This window comes from Nannospalax galili, unplaced genomic scaffold (genome assembly GCF_000622305.1).
Source record: "Nannospalax galili isolate Female #2095 unplaced genomic scaffold, S.galili_v1.0 scaffold241, whole genome shotgun sequence".
Taxonomy (NCBI): domain Eukaryota; kingdom Metazoa; phylum Chordata; class Mammalia; order Rodentia; family Spalacidae; genus Nannospalax; species Nannospalax galili.
In genome coordinates, this window is record NW_008345602.1 from 1751053 (window position 1) to 1770503 (window position 19451).

Sequence of the window (19451 nt, forward strand, 5' to 3'; positions counted from 1 at the left end):
TCGGAATAAACCTGTCCGAGGTCTTTTGTGCTTCCATATAGACTTTTAGGATGTTTTTTTCCAATTCCGTGAAAAATGTCATGGGGATTTTGATTGGCATTGCATCGATTCTATAAATGACTTTTGGTGAGATGGTCATTTTCACAATATTAATTCTTCCAATCCATGAGCATGGGAGGTCCTTCCATCTTCTGATGTCTTCCTCAATTTCTTTCTTTGAAGATTTAAAATTTTCATTGTAGAGCTCTTTAATGTCTTTGGTCAGGTTTATTCCGAGATATTTTATTTTATTTTATTTTTGCAGCAATTGTGAAGTGGAGTGTTTCCATGTGCTCTTTCTCTGATTGCTTTTTATTGGTATATAGAAAGGCTACAGACTTTTTAGGTCAAGTTTGTATCCTGCCACTTAACGTATTCATAATTTCTAGGAGTTTTTGGGTGGAATTTTTGGCGTCTCTTAGATATCATATCATTTGCAAAAAGGGATAATTTGATCTCTTCTTTTCCAACTATTACTCCTTTAATTTCCTTCTCTTGTGTTATTGCTCTTGCAAGAGTTTCAAGTACTATGTTAAAGAGAAGTGGAGATAGTCGACAGCCTTGTCTGGTTCCTAATTTCAATGGGAATGCTTCCAGGTTTTCTCCATTTAGAAAGCTGTTTCGATGTAGGGTTGTGATATATGGCTTTAATTATGTTGAGGTATGTTCCCTCCAGTCCAATTCTCTCTAGAACTTTAAACATAAAAGCATGTTGAATTTTGTCAAAGGCCTTCTCTGCATCTATTGAAATGATCATGTGGTTCTTGTCTTTGAGCCCATTTATATGATTTATGATGTTTATTGACTTATGTATATTGAACCATCCCTGCATCTCTGGAATAAAGCCAACTTGATCATGCTGGATGATCTTTTTGATATGTTTCTGTATGTGGTTTGCAAGTATTTTGTTGAAAATTTTTGCATTAATGTTCATTAAAGATATGGGTCTATAGTATTCTTTTTTGGTTGTGTCTTTACCTGGCTTTGGTATTAGAGTGATGCTGGCTTCATAGAAGGAATTTGGAAGTTCTCCCTCCATTCTATTTTTCTGAATAAATTAATTAGTATTGGATGTAGATCTTCTTTAAATGTCTGGTAGAATTCTGCTGTAAGTCATCTGGTCCTGGGCTTTTTTTAGTCGGGAGGTTTTGTATTACTGTTTCAGTTTCTTTTTGTGTTATGGGTTGTTTAAGCTGTTAATCTCTTCTTGGTTTAGTTTAGGTGGGTCCCATGCCTTTAGATATCTATCCATTTCTTTTAGGTTTTCAAATTTGGTAGCATATAGGCTTTTAAAGTATTCCCTTATAATGTTCTGTATCTTTCTGGTGTCTGTTGTGATGTTTCTCCTTTCATCTCTGATTTTGTTGATTTGGAGGTGCTCTTTCTTTCTTTTGGTCAACTGGGCTAGCTGTCTGTCAATCTTGTTTATCTTTTCAAAGAATTAGCTCCTGGATTCATTGATTCTTTGTATTATTTTCTTTGTTTCGATTTCATTCATTTCTGCCCTGATTTTTGTTATTTCTTCTTGTCTGCTGGGTTTGGGTTTCATTTGTTGTTGCTTTTCAAGTGTCTGTGTTGCAACGTTAAGTCATTTATATGTGTTCTTTCTGATTTTTTGATGTAGGCACTTGGAGCTAAAACTTCCCTCTAAGGACCACTTTCAGTGTGTCCCAGAGGTGTTGTTGTGTTGTATTGTCCTTTTTATTTAGTTACAGGAATATTTTTATTTCTTTCTTAATTTCTCTTTTAACCCATTCATCATTCAGGAGTGTGTTCTTTAATCTCCATGAGTTCATGTGGTGATTAGGGCTTCTTCGAGTGTTGGTTGTAAGCTTTATTGCATTGTGGTCTGATAGAATGCGTGGAATTATTTCAGTCTTTTTGTATTTGTTGAGGTTTGTTTTGTGCCCCAGTATATGGTCTATTTTGGAGCAGGTTCCATGGGGTGCTGAGTAGAAAGTGTATCCTTTGGAACTTGGGTCGAATACTAGGTAGATGTCTGTTAAGTCTATTTGATATATGATATTGTTTAATTCAGATGTATCTCTGTTTACTCTCTGCCCTGTTGACCTATCTAATGGAGACAGTGGGGTATTGAAGTCCCCTACTATTAATGAGTTGGGTGCACCAGAGTTTGGTGCATAATATGTTCATGATTATAATATTTTCTTGGTTAATTGTTCCTTTGACCAGAATGAAGTAACCCTCCTTATTTCTTCTGATGACTTTTAATTTGTAGTCTATTTTGTCAGATATTTAGTTTTAAAGTCTATTTTCTCAGATATTAGAATAGCTATGCCTGCTTTTTTCTTAGTATCATTTGCTTGGTGTATTTTTTCCATCCTTTCACTTTAAGATAGTGTCTGTCCTTGAAAGTGCGATGAGTTTCTTGCAGACAACAAAAAGATGGGTCTTGTTTCTTAATACATTCACCTAGTGTGTGTCTTTTGACTGGGGAGTTCAGTCTATTAATATTTAAAGTTATTAATGAAAGATAGGTATTGAATCCTGTCATTTTTATTTCTGTTTACATTCTTGATATAGCTGTACCTTTTCACACTTATACCTCTTTGTATTGCTCCCAGAACTCTCTGTAGGGCTGGTTTTGTGGACATGAATTCCTTCAGCCTATTTATGTCATGGAAGATTTTTCTTTCCCCTTCCACTATAATAGACATTTTGGCTAGGTATAGTAATCTGGGTTGGCATCTACAGTCATTTAAACCTGGGAATACGTTGGTCCTGGCTCTTCTGGCTTTCCTAAGGTCTGGATCCTCCAGGAAAGATTTTGGTGTCAGGAATTTGGGGGTTGGACTGGCATGGGAGCTGGGCCCTGGAAAGAGCTGGGCTAGGGCAGCTGGTGGCTGTTCCACCCAGAGATGTAAAGGAAGATGTGGGCAGGAAGCAGCCCCCGGGGCCCCTGCTGATTACACTGAGGAGCTAGTTTGGTCTGGATGCATGGACCAGGAAGAGGAATGGTCAACCCTGGCATCCAGGAAAGAGGCTAGTGGGTTTTGCAGACCCAGGGAAGCAGAGGGAGGTGATGGAGGGGCCAGGCCCAGAAGCAGTGCTCCTGGGGACCAGATAAGGCACTGAGTTGGTCTCGATGCAAAGGATCAGGCAGCAGTGCTGGTTCTCCAGGTGTCTCGGGCTCCAAGACAAGGAATTGGACAGGACCCAGGCTAGGAGGAGAGACTGGTGGGGGAGATGGGAGGGTGAACGAGGCTGGGAGAGTCAAGGCGTGGAGGGCATGACAGACCTATCCCAGAGAGAAAGGCCTACTTGTTGGAGAGATGCCTGAGGGTGGTGCAGGCCCAGGGAAGCAGAGGGAGGTGATGGTGGGGCCAGGCCCAGAGTGCTCTTGGGGACCTGAGAAGGAACTGAGTTGATCTGGATCCTAAGGATCAGGAAGCAGTGGTCATTCCGGGGGTACCTGGGACACCAAGATAAGGAATGGGACAGGATCCAGGCTAGGAGGAGAGACTGCAGGGGAGATGGGAGGGTGAATGAAGCTGGGGGAGTCAAGGTGCGGAGGGCGTGATGAGAGAGAGAGGCCTGCGGGTCAGAGAGGCCTGTGGGTAGTGCAGGCCCAAGGAAGCAGAGGGAGGTGAAGGCCGAGATAGAATCTTGATCATGTCAATTTCTACTTTGTGAAAGTGGGAAACTGACTTAGTGTTTGATGCACCATGGCCACTTCAGCAGTGTTTGTTCTTTACCTAATTCATAGGTTTATACCGGTGTCTATTCCTTATCTGAACTGACTGCATCTTTTACATATGATTCTTTGGATATGGGATATATTTTGTTTTTGTGTTGTTCATACTGATGGTTTCTTGATCTTTCCCCCTTTTCTAACAAATTTGAGATAGGAAAATACAATAGTGATCCATTACGGTCGCAGAGGTAGTCTTTCATTTCTTGACGTGCGGGGTCAGCTATAGCTTCTAATGGCTCATTTAAAGCTGGTGTAGGGATTTGAATCTATAGCTGTGGTTTTAATAACTATAATCCTATTGCATGTCACCTTTTCTGATTGCATTATTGGTTTTGTATATTTGAGTTTATCTGTGCTGATTTCCTTGTAATTAGGAGTTTCATGTGTTTTAAATTCATTAAAAAAATCAAAGGGAAATCTAATTGGAATTATAAAATAACGTTGTGTGTTCCCATGAGAAGAGCTCTTGTGAAGAAATTATCACTGAACACTCAGAATGAACGCAAAGAATGCTTATGTTCATAATTAATAATCACCTTTGTGTATTGTGAGATTCCATAGATTTTAAAGAATTTTGTTTATTTTGTGAGTTTGAGCGAGTATGGGTATGCATGTACCACATTTGTGGAGGTCAGAGGGTTGCTTCTCGCCTTCCATCTTGTTCAGGTGGGCTCTTTTTCACAGTTTCTGTTGCTCTCCTGCATATTCCAGGCTATATGGCCAGGGAGCTCTCATGGGAATCCCCCATCTCTGCCTCCTTTCTCGCTGTAGGTGAGCTTGGATTACAGATGTGCACCAGTAAACCCAGATTTTTAAAAAATTATTATTTTTATTTTATATGTATTGCCTGCATGTACGTAAGTGCACCCATGTCATGCAATGCCGGTGGAAGTCAGAAGAGGGCATTGGATCCCATGGAACCGGAGTTACAGATGGTTGTTAGCTGCCATATGGATGCTGGGATCTGAATAGGGGTCCGCTGCAGGAGCAACCAGAGCTCTTAATTTCTGAGCTATCCCTCGAGCCCCCAAATCCAGCTTTTTATTTAGATTCTGGGTAATTGAACCTAACATTTTGCAGCCAGCACCTTTATCCTACTGATCTGACTTCTGGCCCCAACTTGACAATTTGTATATTGACTCTTTCTTTGACTTATTAAAATTGTTGTCTTCATCACTTAATATCCTGGAAATATGCTCAAGTTCATCTTTAAACTGGAAAAAAGAAAATCAATTAGTTATTAACTTGGATTCTAATGGGACGAGACTGGAATGGAAGATTGGCAGATAGAATAATATATAAACATAGGCGCCTATGAGTTCATAAGAATGTTCTGCATTTCAACTTTAAAATCAGTTTTCCTTTCTTTCCCTTTTTGTTAAATAAAAAAAGAGCAGTTGGTGCTCTTAACTGCTAAGTCATCTCTCTAGCCCCTTAAACTACAAGTGTGTAGTTTTGCATTTTCTACTTATTTTTACATTGTCCTGTAGAATGTTTAATATGTTAATGAAATTATGTATTTTTTTGCTGAAAAGAAAACAATCCAACAAAAATATGAGAAATGTTTTCAGTTGTCTAAGGCTAACGTTGACTTAAATAGGTCTAGGTCTTCATGGTTGACAGCTGCAGAGAATTAGCTTTCTCTTTCTTAACAAAGAAAGCAAATGGAGCCGTAAGACATTTATTGCCTTTTCTGTCATCATAATAATAATGTATGTATTTAACTTCTGCAGTTCCTTAAATTGATTCAGTGCTAAGCTGCCTACATTACGTATAATAGGACTGACAAGTGAAAGCTGCAGCACATATTTGCGTGGCAAAAGGAAGTAGTGATTGACAGCAAACTCTCTGTCTACAGGAAACAGTAGTGTTGTAGAGCTCAAAAAGGGCCAGATACATAATTCTTAAAATTGTAGAGCAGATTCATGAAACGAAATTTGGAAAGGGATTGTCACTTGGTGTTTTTGGTTGTCACTGCGATCTTGGCTGTAGGTGTGAGCACAGATGGACTGAATCTCACCTGACTGATGTACATGAAGGAAATTTCCTTTAAATAAATTAGTACTTGAAATTTAAGATGGATCCTTCCACATTATAGATCAAATTATGATTTTATACTCAGTAACTGAATATTTCCTTCAACTCTACCCGAGTCACTATGTAAAGGCATAAAATAGTACACCTATTCAAAGAAGAATTTTTTTTTTTTTTGGTCTATTTGAGACAAGGTCTCCCAGTAGCCCGAGCTGTCCTGGAACTCACTATGTAGACCAGGCTGGCCTTGAACTCACAGAGATCCGCTTGCCTCTGCCTCCCAAGTGCTGGGTCTACAAGCGTGCGCCACCATGCCTGGCCAAAGAAGAATTTTAAGACCATAAACTGAGCTGTTTTCCTGTGACAAAATATCCATTTTTCCATGTCCTAAATATCATTTCTGGAAAGATAATCATATATGTTTGGTGGTTTCTTTTGGTCATAGTAGCTAAGTGATCCTCTTTGGAAGTATGCAAAATAGTCTACCTTTTTTTGTTGCTGTGACAAAATACCAGGAGATATGACTAAAAAGATATTTGGTGATTACTGTTGAGTGATGCTCTGTGACAAGAGTACTAGGCTTCACAGAGTTCAAGGCAATGCTTCTCAGTGTGTGCCTCTGGTAGGGGGGAGGGAGCCCTGTATCCTTGTGTACTGGCAGCCCCTACTGGCCATTTGTAAGAGCAATATTGACCTGTTTTTTCCATTCCAGATTGTTGAGCTTGTATACTGGTTCAGCTCTCACTTTTTTGGTCTTAAATCTCATTATTGTTGTTTTTAGAAGACAGCTTCATCAGTTGAATGTCTTGATTTATAGTTATTAAAAGGGCTGCTAGTCTAATGTTTTCCTCAATAATCTAACATCGTAAGTGGGTGGAAATTGTTTAGAAGCTTGAAAGAAGCTATGAACATAACTCTTCCTGAAAAATAATTTCTATCTAATAGGTAAGACAGATTCATGTTCATAAAAATTTAAAATACTTTCTCAGTTGGAATTCTTTTAGTGTAATCCAGAGATTAGTCACTTACTTGTGATTGACAAATAACACCACTCCTCTGAAGGAAATCTTTGCTTCAGTGATTAAACATACATTTAATCTTTTAGATTTAGATGTACTACTAGCTTTATGTGTTTTCAGGAAGTGGTAGTGAATTATTACTGTTTTATGAATGAAATACCTCTGAGAGATGGCAAGAAGTCATTCCTAGACTATAAGTCTAGATTGACAGCTACAGGTAAGTAAAAAAAAAAAAAAAAAAAAGGAGAATGGTAGAAAATTACAGGCTACTGTGATTTTAAGGGTAGAGACTTCTACAATATTTGATAGAACTTTGTGTTTACTGAATAATTTAATGATAATAAATGATTTCTCAAGAAAATATGTCAATGTCTTGACAATTCAGTTCTATCAATGGCTTTACTAATCTCTAGTCAGTTTTGAATGTCTTGGCATTTTCATAGAAGACACCCAATAAAGTATTTCATCTTCTGTTTCATTCATAGTAGAATACTAGCAGTTTTCCCATTCTTCCATGTTTGCTGACTTCTTTTTTTAAAACTTTAAAAATTTTTATTTATTATTTTTATTTTATGTGTATGTATGTATTGCCTGCAGGTAGGTAAGTGCGCCTGTGTCGTACAATGCCCGCGGAGGTCAGAAGAGGCTGTTGGATCCCCTGGTATTGGAGTTACGGACAGTTGTTAGCTGCCATGTGGGTGCTGGGGTTTGAACCCGGGTCTTCTGCAAGAACAACCAGTGTTCTTAACTACTGAGCCATCTCTCCAGCCTTGATGTTTTCTGACTTAAAATTCAACCCATACAACCTGGCCATATACTTTTCTGTAAGCATTGCTCTTATTACATCACACATTAAGAAAAAATACCAACAACTTAATTTTTCTTTGCTTCAGAAGTGAAGAAAAGTTGAGAGGTATAGCAACAGAGAGAGAAAGGTCAAAGGAGTACTGGGCCAGGACGCGGAAATATAGACTTTGCCCTTGGTTCTTCTTATGTGGCCTTAAGCATACAAGCACACATCTCTCATCCTGTTTCCTGATTGTGTGAAGATTATTTATTGTCAAAATTATTTATTGATGTGTGGAATTGCTATACTATAGACTAAAAAGCCAAAAATACAAGTCTAGGCTATCTTTCAAAGGAGCACTTTGTCCACACTATACCTGGTATATAATAACAAATCCTGTTTGATAGAGGCATCCTATTTTCCCAAATTTTTATTCTCTTCTCTAGTCTTTCAATTCAATCAAATTATCCTCATCTTTCCCCTGAAAGCATTGTCCCCATTGTCACATCTTTGTTATCCTCTTATTCTTTTCCCTGGTGAGAGTGTGCTCGCTCATTCATCTTTCTCAGACTGCTGTTCAAGAGTAGTCAAGCCTCTCATATCTCATATTTTTGCGCATTTTTCTACAATGACAATACTTACTATCCTCACCACTTACCACTGTATTTTGTTGTATATGGCATTTTATATTTTCATATAAAGTGTCCTCTGCATACGTTCTCTGTGTGCTGTAATCTTCTGGAGAATAGGGTAGTAGGTTTTTTTTTTTTATAGTTTCTACTTAAGGATATATTCACCAAGTTTGTAATTAGCACAATGATAAATTGGTGTATTTGCTGAAGAATACACCTAAGGTATTTTTATTTATTTATTGTTTTTAAATTTACTTGTATGAGCACTTTGCCTGCATGTATGCAAGTGCACTCATGAGTGCAGTGTCTATGAAGGCCAATAGAAAGAGTTGATCCCCTGGAACTGGAGTTATGGATGGTTGTTAGCAGCCGTGTAGGTGCTGGGAATGGAACCTAGGTCCTCTGCAAGAATAGCAAGTGCTGTTAATGTCTGAGCCATCTCTTCAGACCCTAGAGTAAAATTTGAGCAAGAACTATCAGACTGTTAGGAGCTTTTTATCAGATGTTACTTTGCTAACAAACCATTAGTACTCTGATTTACAGGGTCAATAATTCAAATGGTAAGGCCTTTGTGGGAAGTCTCTCTGGAAAAGAATGACCCATGGGCTATTATCACAGAAATGATTCTTCTGTTTTATTGAAGCTCCCCTTAAAATGTCCAAACAGGCTCTTATATATCAATATAATTCATTGGAAATATAAATTTAGTATAAAATGGCATTAGAGATTGTAGAGGTAAGGGAGAGACTTTTCTACTGATACACTTTTGAATTTATTTTGCATTTGCATATTTAGCTATTCAAATCAAACAAAGTACAGAAGTTTCTTGGATAGGTAAATTATCAAGCATTCCCACCAATGTATAAGTCTTTAGCATATATTTGCTTATGTTTAAGTAGTTAGTTGAGGTGAAGTCTTGTGATGTAGTCTAGGCTGAACTCAAAATCCTTCTGCCTGAGATTTCTGGGTTCTGGGATTGATAGATATAATCCACTACAACCTTGCACTTCTCTTTTACTTATTGACTCTATTGGGATATAATTTATTTATTTTATAGGAATAATGAATTTTGACAAATATATAAGTCATACCACCATCCCAATCAATATAGATACCATATCAGGGCATGGTTTTACATGCCTTGTAGTTCCAGCTACTGAAGCTGAGCAGGAGGATTGCTTGAGTGCAGTAGAGGCCAGCCTGGGCAGAATAGTGAGACCCTGAATGGGACGGGGAGAAGAGAGAGATCATTTCCATTGCTTTCTAAAAGATTGAGCCCATACTCCTTTTCTTTGCCCATGATCACAGCTTTGACCTTTTTACAATTTCATGTAAGTCATAGATAGGAGTTGCCACCTCCTTCTTCTGCCTTCCTACATCAATCTGTAGATATGTGCTTCATAGTCTTAAGTTGTATTTTTTAAAGAACAAAAATTTTTAATTTTGATGAAATACAATCTATTGATTTTCTTCTTTTGATTTTTATATTAACATTTTTTGTTGTCTCATCCAGGGTCACTTACATTGTCTCATTTTTTCTAGGAGTTTATAATTTTGACCTTATATATGTGTTACTATTTTATATGATGTAGGTTAAGTGTCTTGTCTTTCCACATGGGTATCCAGTTTTTCTAGCAATATTTGTTGTAAAGCTTATAATTTCTCCATTTAATTCCTTGACATTTTTGTTGAAATTTAGGTTACCATTTATATACATGTGGTTCTATTTCTCTTCCATTTTTGTTACTGTCTCTATGTAGGTATCCTATTTTTGATCACTATAGCTTTGTACACTTAATATTAGGTAGTATATAAGTACTCCAGTTTTATCTTACATTTCAAGTTTGCTAAAATTACCATACCTCCTATGCATTTGCATATATAATTTTTAAAGGTAATTAATTGTTTGTGTTGTGGTAGGAATGAACTCAGGGCTTTACACATGCTAGATCATGCTCTACCTCTGCGTTATCCCTAGCCTTCTTTTATGTTTTATTTTGATTAAATATTTATTATTTTTAATGTTGTGTGTATGAGTGTACTGCCTGCTTGTATTGAAAGTGCACCTGTGTTGTGCGGTGCCCCCGGAGGTCAGAAGAGGGCATTGGATCCCCAGGAACTGGAGTTACGGATAGTTGTTAGCTGCCATGTGGGTACAGGTAATCTAACCAGGTCCTTTGGATAAGGAGTCAGTGCTCTTAACTGCTGAACCATTGCTCTAGCTTGTTTTATTTTGAGACAGAATCACTAAGTTGCCCAGTCTTGCCTTGAACTCATTCTGTAGCCCAAATAGACCTTCAGATTGTGATCCTCCTGCTTCAGCTTCTTGAGTTGCTGCTATTACAAGCTTGTGCCACCAGGCCTGGCTTCATATAAAGATTTGTGAGCTTATTAACATTTCATTTTTTATAAGATCTGTTTCATCTTAAACAATATTGCATATAATGATCCAGGAACTTTATTTATTTATTTATTTATTTATTTATTTATTTATTTATTCATTTTGAGATAGCGTCTACCTATAGTTCCAACTGGCCACTATCTCATAGAGATCTGCCTGCCTTTGCTGGGACTAAAGGCTTGACCCATCATACCCAGCTATGGTATATGATATATTTCTTGGTATACTTAATTTTTTTCAATTTCTCTCACTATTGTTTTTGAAATCTTAAGTGTACATTAAAGACCTTTTGGATTTTTTTTAATGTATATGAGTATTTTGCCTACATGCATGTAAGTTCACCTGTGTGTGCAATGCCCATGGAGTCCAGATGAAGGCATCAGTTCCCCTGGAACTAGAGTTATGGATGGTTGTTTGCTGCCATGTGGGTTCTGGGAACCAAACCTGGGTCTTCTGCAGGAGCAGCAAGCACTCTTAACTTCTGAGTTATCTCTCTAGCACCAATTTACTACATTAAAAAATATTTTGTTTATTTATTTTTAATTTTATGTGTATGAGTGTATTGCTTGCATATATGTGAATACACCCTTGTTGCACAATACCACAGAGGTCAGAAGAGGGCTTCAGATTCCCCTGGAACTGGAGTTAAAGATGGTGCATAGCCACCATGTGGGTGCTGGGAATCGAACCTGGGTCCCCTCCAAGAGCAGTCAGTACTCTTAACCACTAAGCCATCCTAAAAAAGTTTATCCCTGTCAATTTTGATATTGTAAATGGCATTATAGATTATTAAAAACATTGAAATTATATTTTTAATATTATCATTGTTAGTATAATATAGTTGACCTTGAAATATATACTGTCATTAGTACAATACGTCTGGTATTGAATTATATTAGAGTTTTATATTTTGACCTTATAATTTTGTAATATTATAAAATTACTATTTCTAGTACTTTTTACTACCTAACCGCTTTGTTAAACATTTTAGAAATTTTTTCATAGATAATCATATCTGAAAATAAAGACAATTTTACTTTTCTTTCCAATTTGTGTAACTAATTTTTCTTGTTTCATTGCATTGTTTAGGGCCTGTAGTGCTAAGTAGAAATAGTAAGGGGGGATATCCTTGCTGTCTTCTTGACATTAAAAAGGACATATTTAGTTTTTTATGATTAAAATTACCATAGGAATAATTTCTTCCTGCATGTCCTTTATGAGGTTGAAGACCATCTTTTCTATTCTTGGAATGTTGCAGATTATTTAAAATGAATTGAGGTGATGTTATGCATTTTCAATAAATTATCTGAGTGATACTCTCATGGTGAAGCATTCTTTAATTCTGGTATGAACTTATTTTCTCATCATTTATTTGCCTATATAGTTGCTTTGTTAAGATATTGTTATCTGTCTCTGTCTGTCTGTCTGTCTCTCCTTGTGAATAAATACATATGTGTACATGAGTTTCTCTGTGTGAGTGTTGGCATGCCAAGACTCACGTGTGAAGGTCAGAAGACCACCTTGATTGTTGGTCCTCACCTTCTACCTTGTTTGAGGCAGGGTCTCTGTTTTCTGCTGCCTACACAAAGCTGGTGAGTTTCTGGGGATTCGCCTCTCTCCATAGCACATTGGCGATGGGAGTGCAGGAATCACAGATATGTGCTGCCATGTCTAGCTTACTCTAACATCTTATTTCTTGTAACTGCCATTAGAAGTATTTTAAGATGTGGTAAAATGCATGTTTTACCTTTCAGAGATTCTCTAAATGGTTAATTGTATCTAAAGTAAAGCAAAATGACTTATATAAGTGGCTTTACAGTATTTGTAAAAATTGATAGACTAAGTTTTATAACAGTATAAATTTAATATCGCTCCAATAAAATATATGAAAGTACATTTCACTGAGATTTTAATATTCAAATTATTTTCTTTTTATATAAAAATGCTGTGCACTTTTCTTATACATGCTTATATAGTCATATGTTGTTTAGGCTTCAACTTCTTTTTTAAATATTTCATTTGTTATTTTTATTTTGTGTGTATGAGTGTATTGCCTGAATGTGTGTAATGTTGTACACCTGTATTGTGCAGTGCCCACGGAGGTTAGAAGAGGGTGTTGGATCCCCTGGAACTGGAGTTATGAATGGTTGTTAGTTGCCATGTGGGTGCTGGGAATCAAACCTAGGTCCTCTGCAAGAACAGTCAGTGCTCTTAACCACTGAGCCATCTTTCCAGCCCTATTCTGCAACTTCTTTAACAGACATGGTGATTGTTATGATGTAACAAAATTTTAAAAGTACCCTTTAATTCTATTCACATTTCTACCTAACAAGAACATTCTTGGCTGGGGATTTAGCTCACTCAGTCCTTTAGAGGGCTTGCCTGGCATGCACAAGGCCTAGGTTTGATCTTTAACATTGGATAAACTGAGTGCGGTGTTACATACCTGTAATCCAAGCACTTGAGAGGTAGAGATAGGAGGATCAGAAGTTCAAGGTTACAAAGCAAATTTATGGGGTTTATGTGATTCTACCTCAAAACAAAGAAAGAACCAAACAAAAACTTCAATAACAAAACACATAAAAAATGAAATATAAAACAAACCCTCTATTTTTCTTTTTGAATTTTTTAATTGAATTTTTGTGCATTTCATACATAACATCTTAATCGTCTTTATACTCCCTTCCTCATTGGCCCCCTCCCATTGCCCCCTCACTGAAATTCATACATTCTGTCAAGTTAGTGTCCCCAGATGTCCCTCAGTATAAGTTCATTCACTGAAGTCCAGTCAGCCTATCTAGAGTCCCTCCCTTTAAGAAGATCAGCCCTTCCTCACTCAGCAGTAATCAGTTGTCAATAATTTTTTGACTAACTTGGGCCCTGCTGTCCATTTCCACAGTTCTGTGCTGGGTTTTTATCTGCTTAAGATTGCATGGGTCTTGTGCATGCTGGCACTATTGCTCTAGGTTCATATGAGAAGGGTTCCAGGAGCCTATAGGACTCTATTTGCATATGTTAATTCACCACCTCCCTGACTCTTACAGTCTTTCTGCCCTCTCTTCCACAGTGGTCCCTGAATCCTGGGTGGGTGGGTTTTAATATAGGAGTCCTGTTCAAGGACGCATACTCTGTAGATTCTTATTCTCTATTTTTGGCCATTTGTGACTTTTAGTGTTCCTGACCTTCTGCTGCATGAGGACGCTTCATTGATGAGAATTGGAAGATGCATTAGTGTTCTCTTCATCCCTTGTTCTTTGTTCTGTGAACCTTAGGTGTAGAGGATGCATCATAGATTGTGATGTAGGCTCTGGGCAATTCACAGACAACCTCTGTGTGTGACCAGTTGTGGAACTCTAATAATCCCTTTCTGTTGAAAAGAAGCTTCTTTGATGGTCGTGACTGGGATACTTGCCTGTAAATTTAAGGATCTATAGTTTGCACAAAGTAAGAAATTACATTTGTCTAGGGATGTGACAGCCTTGAAGTTTGCTCTAAGACCTGTGACCTCTCCACCTATGTGTATTTGGCTAGGTTTACAGTACCCTACATGAGTTTCCTCACATTGAGTGGGTTTTAAGTCTAATTAGGTAACTGTTGACTACACCCAAGATAAAGGTGCCATTACTACATCATTTGCTATGCTGGTCATTGATGTGAATTTTAGGCCTTGAAGCTGGGGTTGGACCATCAATTGATATTCTCCCTTACCAGCATGTGTAGTGCTCTCCAAAGCTATGAGATCTAGCTTTCAGGGGCAGTGGCTTCCAGGTCAGTTCCAGCTCCATCACTCCAAATCCTGTATTTTTAAAAAGTAAAGAGTTTTAAAATTGAATCACTATTAGGTGATGGGGACAAGGCTTGTAGATGTATGCCAGTTGTTGAGTCACCAATTTGACTTGACCTCATTGGGTGGCTTTTTACTTGTTAATGTTAAAGCCTTTATATGTACATCCAAAGTACATTCTGTGAACTTTAGGCTAAGGATGAAAACTGCCATTTATTGTGAGAGGTTGTATTTATTAAAGTTCTTTTGGAAAGTTGTAAATTTGAATGAACAGAAATGGTGAACTATATTAGATAATAAATAGAAAACTTTATTGATAGGTTGAAAATAATTTATTGCTCTTTTAACATACTTTTATGACTATTAAAATTTCAGCTTTAACAAGAGCATTATAAACATGTTCCTTTTATTTTTTATTTCTTGTTGAGAATCTGATCCCTCAGGAGAAGTTTTGTATCCCATAATCTTATAGCATGTTCTTACTTTGATAAATATTAAATATTATTTATTAAAATGATGAAAATTTAAAACTACTTGATAAATTTAAATTATGTGAAGTGAGATTTCATAAGGTAGTCCCTTTCATCATTTAATTTAAATAGTCCCTTCCTTCTTATAACAGTCATGACTTGAATTTTCTTTTCTGTGTAAATTTACTAAAGCTCTCTTAGAGGTAAATACCACCTACATAATGCTATAACATATGAACAAGTACCTGTAACTAAATCATTAAATGCATTGTTGATTCTTTCATATGGAAATATTTTATGAAATATCTCATGGCATGAGCTGCATTTGCATTTATTTGCTATATAGATAGACATAAAAGCCAAGGGAACAAATTACTCTGTTAAAAGCAGCCGTGGGGCTACTACTATAATGTAATATTAAAAAATACTAATGAAGGGGAAAAAATAAGAAAGAAATTGTCTCAGCTGGATGTTATAACTAAAGTGTTCGATTCGATAAATGTGTGATAACCTGTCATCCTACAAACTTTCATTTTAAGTAAAAAAAATCATCTGTAAGAACATTAAGCATAATAAAGACTGTGATAGAAGTTTTGAAAGACATTTGTCTTTTGTATGTATATTCGTAATAGGCTTTCGTTAAGAAGCTGTATGATCATCTGAGGAAGTACCATTTCTCATTCTAGAAATGAATAATGTATAGTTGGAAATGGTGAAGAATTAACAGTGATTTGGAGCTTGCTTTGACAGGGATTATGTGTAGCTTATAACCAACTAGTGTATCTGAATGTAATTGGTGATACAAGTATTTCTTGAGAATTTTGTTATATTCCCTAATAATCTTCATAAGCCTACTTGGAGGTAGGGAGGTAAGAATTAGCTCTGAGGCTTTGTGAAATCCTGTCTTAACACAAAGTATACAAGAATGAAATGATAAAGTGACACAGATAATATTTTATCACAATTTTTATCAATTTCAAGCATAATGCTGAGGAAAGCAAAGTTAAACATCGAAAGTTAGATTTTGGGGGCTCCCACATAATATTTATGTGATGAGTTCATAAGATAGAGAAACTAGGAAATAACAGTTAATTTTTCTAGCAGTGTTAAATATACTATGTAACATTGTTAATAAATAGTTTAGTTTCATCCAGAGATCTTTGAGGCATAACACTTTTTGTCTTATTTGAATTCAGTGGCTCCTCACAACAATTTGGTGTTGATTTAATTCTCATCTCATTAAAAGAAAACTATGTATCTTAGTATAATGTGATCTAAGTTTTAGAGCACATAATACATTTAGTATCTTTTTTTAGTACTTTTGGGTTTTCTCAGTCTGCTTTCCATTATTTGGTTTGTCACATGCTCTGTAACAAAGCTGATGAGTTTGTGCTTTCATACTAGTATAATGGAAGCAAAAGTAAAACCCAGGGGGAAACTCCTTAATGTGTTACCATGTTTGGAAATAAACAAATTAGGACTGGAGAGATGGCTCATGGGTAAGAACACTGGTTGTTCTTGCAGAAGACCTGGGTTCGAATCCCAACACCCACATGGCAGCTAACAACTGTTCATAATTCCAGTCCCAGGGGGGATCTGACAGCCTCTTCTGACCTCTGTGGACATTGCACGACATGGGTGCACTTACCTACATGCAGGCAATACATGCATACACATAAAATAATAAATAGTTTAAATAGATTTTCCCCTCAGTCTTGACGATGTGATTATTTAAAACCAAATGATGATGATGATGATGATGATAATGATGATAATTATAGATAGGTTACTGAAGGCTGAGATGATATCTCCCGAGAAGACTGGGAAAGCAAAGACTCCTAATCAGATTATCGAGGTACAGACCAAAAGGGGGAGTCAGAACAAAGCACCAAATCTTCATGTATGTGTCTGTGGCAAAATACAGTTATATAAATAAATATTGTTAACCATGCTACATATTACTTACACTCAACTTTGTTGCTTTTAGATTTTATTTTTATTCTTGTTGTATTTCTTCATCTGATGAAAAATGTCTTCACAAAGGAAAAGGGCCTAGTAAGTGTGACAATTTTGTTTTCAGTCCTTTATTCTGAGAATTTAATCAGTAGTATCTTGTCCTAGAACTTACCATGTGTGTCTTCCAGTTTTCACAGATGTGATTGGGATAGAAATCATTCCTGTTTATCTGAACGCAAACCCTTTGGTAAAATTCCTTTGATTCTTAGATAACTAGATGAAATGTGTTGCATAAATCATGCCACAGCAAACAGTTGTCACCTGGCACTAGAGCTTGATGAAATTTAAAAATGTTGGCTTGTTGCCTGCAGTGTTCAGTTACAGTTCTATAGAAAGTCTGCTTTTACAGATGAAACAGTTCTTAGTGTAATGTGAGATTGAGCTCTCAAATGATACGGCTTGTATGAGTTTATACTGCTATCCCTGCTTCGAACTCTCAAGACAAGATGCATTGAAGTATTCGTTTCATTTCTCATTACTCTCTCTGGCAAGCTAAAAAGAAAGTGGGGAAGGCCTTCGTTTTGGTGAAGCCCTTAGCATTTTGGCATACACTTTAAGGCACATAATTAGATTTTGGTTTTAAGATTTTTTTTCCCCTCAGTATTTACTGCACTTCAGACGTCCTCCTCACGTTTACTTCTTACCAAAATTTGACATGTATGTTACTTATTGTAAATTTGGTTTAACTTTTCCTTACAAAATGAGAAATGTCTAGTATGTGCAGAGGAAGGACATGAGCTTACACTCTTCAACTTTAGAATGAACCATAGTTCCAAGTCTGTACTCTTTGACCTTTCTTCAGAAACATCGCATTAGACTTTAATATTCTCAGAATTTGAAACTTTAGTTACCTTTAGAAAACCACACAGACACTTTTGATAATAAATATATGCCTACTTGGTTTAAGAAAAACTAAACAAATTAAAACAACAGCAACCACCTTGCAGGAGAGATACCATGATGACAAAGGTGACTTTTCCCAGGGTAAGAATTATTCATTGTACTCTGGCTCCCCTGACCCCAGTAATTTCTCCACGTGATGGAAATCTGAGTGCATAATTCATGGTAGTAGGACACTGGTTCTTTTCTCTCACTCCCAGCCTCAACCTCCAAAAGAAAGAAAAGAAAACAAAACAAACACGTTTGTTCCTATTTCCCATCCTCATTACTTTCCCATTCAATATTCTGTTTTTAACTTGACTCTTTAAATTTTTTATTTATGTTTATTCTTTATTTGTGTGTGTATGTGTGTGTGTTCATGTGAGTTCACGTGTGTGTATGTGTGTGTGAGAGACAGCGAGACAGAGACAGAGACAGAGAGGAGAGGTGAAGCCAGAAGTCAATTTTTGCAATTCATCAGGAGAGACCCACCTTGGTTTTTTGAGACAGGATCTCTCATTAGCCTGGAGCTCTCCAATTAATCTAAACAGACTGTGTAGTAAGCCTCAGGGATCTGCCTTTCGATACCTCCCAATTCTGGGATTACAAGTGGGTCATCATTCCTGGCTTTTAAATATATAATATATTAAATAATATATAACATAATATATAATATAAATGCATGGTTATTTATGTGTATGTGTATGTGTGAGTGAATGCCATGTGTGTGCAGGTGCTTTTAGAGGCCATAAGAGGACATCAGAGCCTTTGAAGCTGGAATTACAGGTGGTTGTGAACAGCTGGATGTGGATGCTGGGAACAGAAGTCCAGGTTCTCTGGAAGAGCATTATGCAATATAAGTGCTGAATAATCTCTCCAGCCTCTTTTTTTTTTTAAATGTGGAATCTATGGATCAAGCTCAGGTCTTTCTGCTTGCACGGCAACGGCTTACTGACTTGCATCCCCTGACCTGAATCTTTATTTGTATTTATTTCTGTAACAATGTAGTTTTCATATTGTTTCTTTGTATGTGTCCTAGGCTAATTTTAGTCTTCCAATGACTGCTTAACTTCTTCACTACTCAGCTCAGATGTTTACTTTGTGAAGACATTAGCAGCTCTTTGTACTTTTCACATAGCACTTATTTTTATATTGGTAATACACAAGGGTGTATTAATGTTTATGTTTCTCTGGATTCCTTGAAGGTCAGGGACCACACCTTAGGTATGGTTAAAGCATTGTTAAGGCAAAGTACAAAAAGTACAAAAGTAGTATGTAAAACAGAGACATATTGGAGGTTGAATCATAGAATGAATTTAAACTTGTAAAGACAATAAATGCCACAAATATATATTATGTTCAGAACATGGATAAAAACTATTGTTTGAAGCAGAAGGTACAATATTAGATGCTGAAGTCAATGCAGGGCTCTATAAACTCTACAACTGCTGGGTTGGTTTTAATTGCTCTGTCAAAATAAAACAATATTAAAATATAGTAAAGGCGACCTGTAATGGTAGCTACATAGTTGAAGTCAATGAAGTAATAAAGTCAATGAAGTCAATGCCAAAGCATTTTGATGCTCTCAACTAGTTTATACCCTGGCATTAAATGACTTTTAGCTAGAAATGGCTTAGTGATCTTTGAGCAATCATGATCAGTAGCAGAGGTGCTA

At 36.7% G+C, this 19451-nt stretch overlaps 1 protein-coding gene and 1 pseudogene across 4 annotated transcripts in view; both read left to right on the top strand.

The window, feature by feature from the left end:
• Positions 1-19451, top strand: part of Rfx3 (regulatory factor X3) — a 349065-nt gene that overhangs the window by 62242 nt on the left and 267372 nt on the right. The window lies entirely within an intron of this gene.
• LOC115071824 lies at positions 17830-17982 on the top strand (annotated as a pseudogene).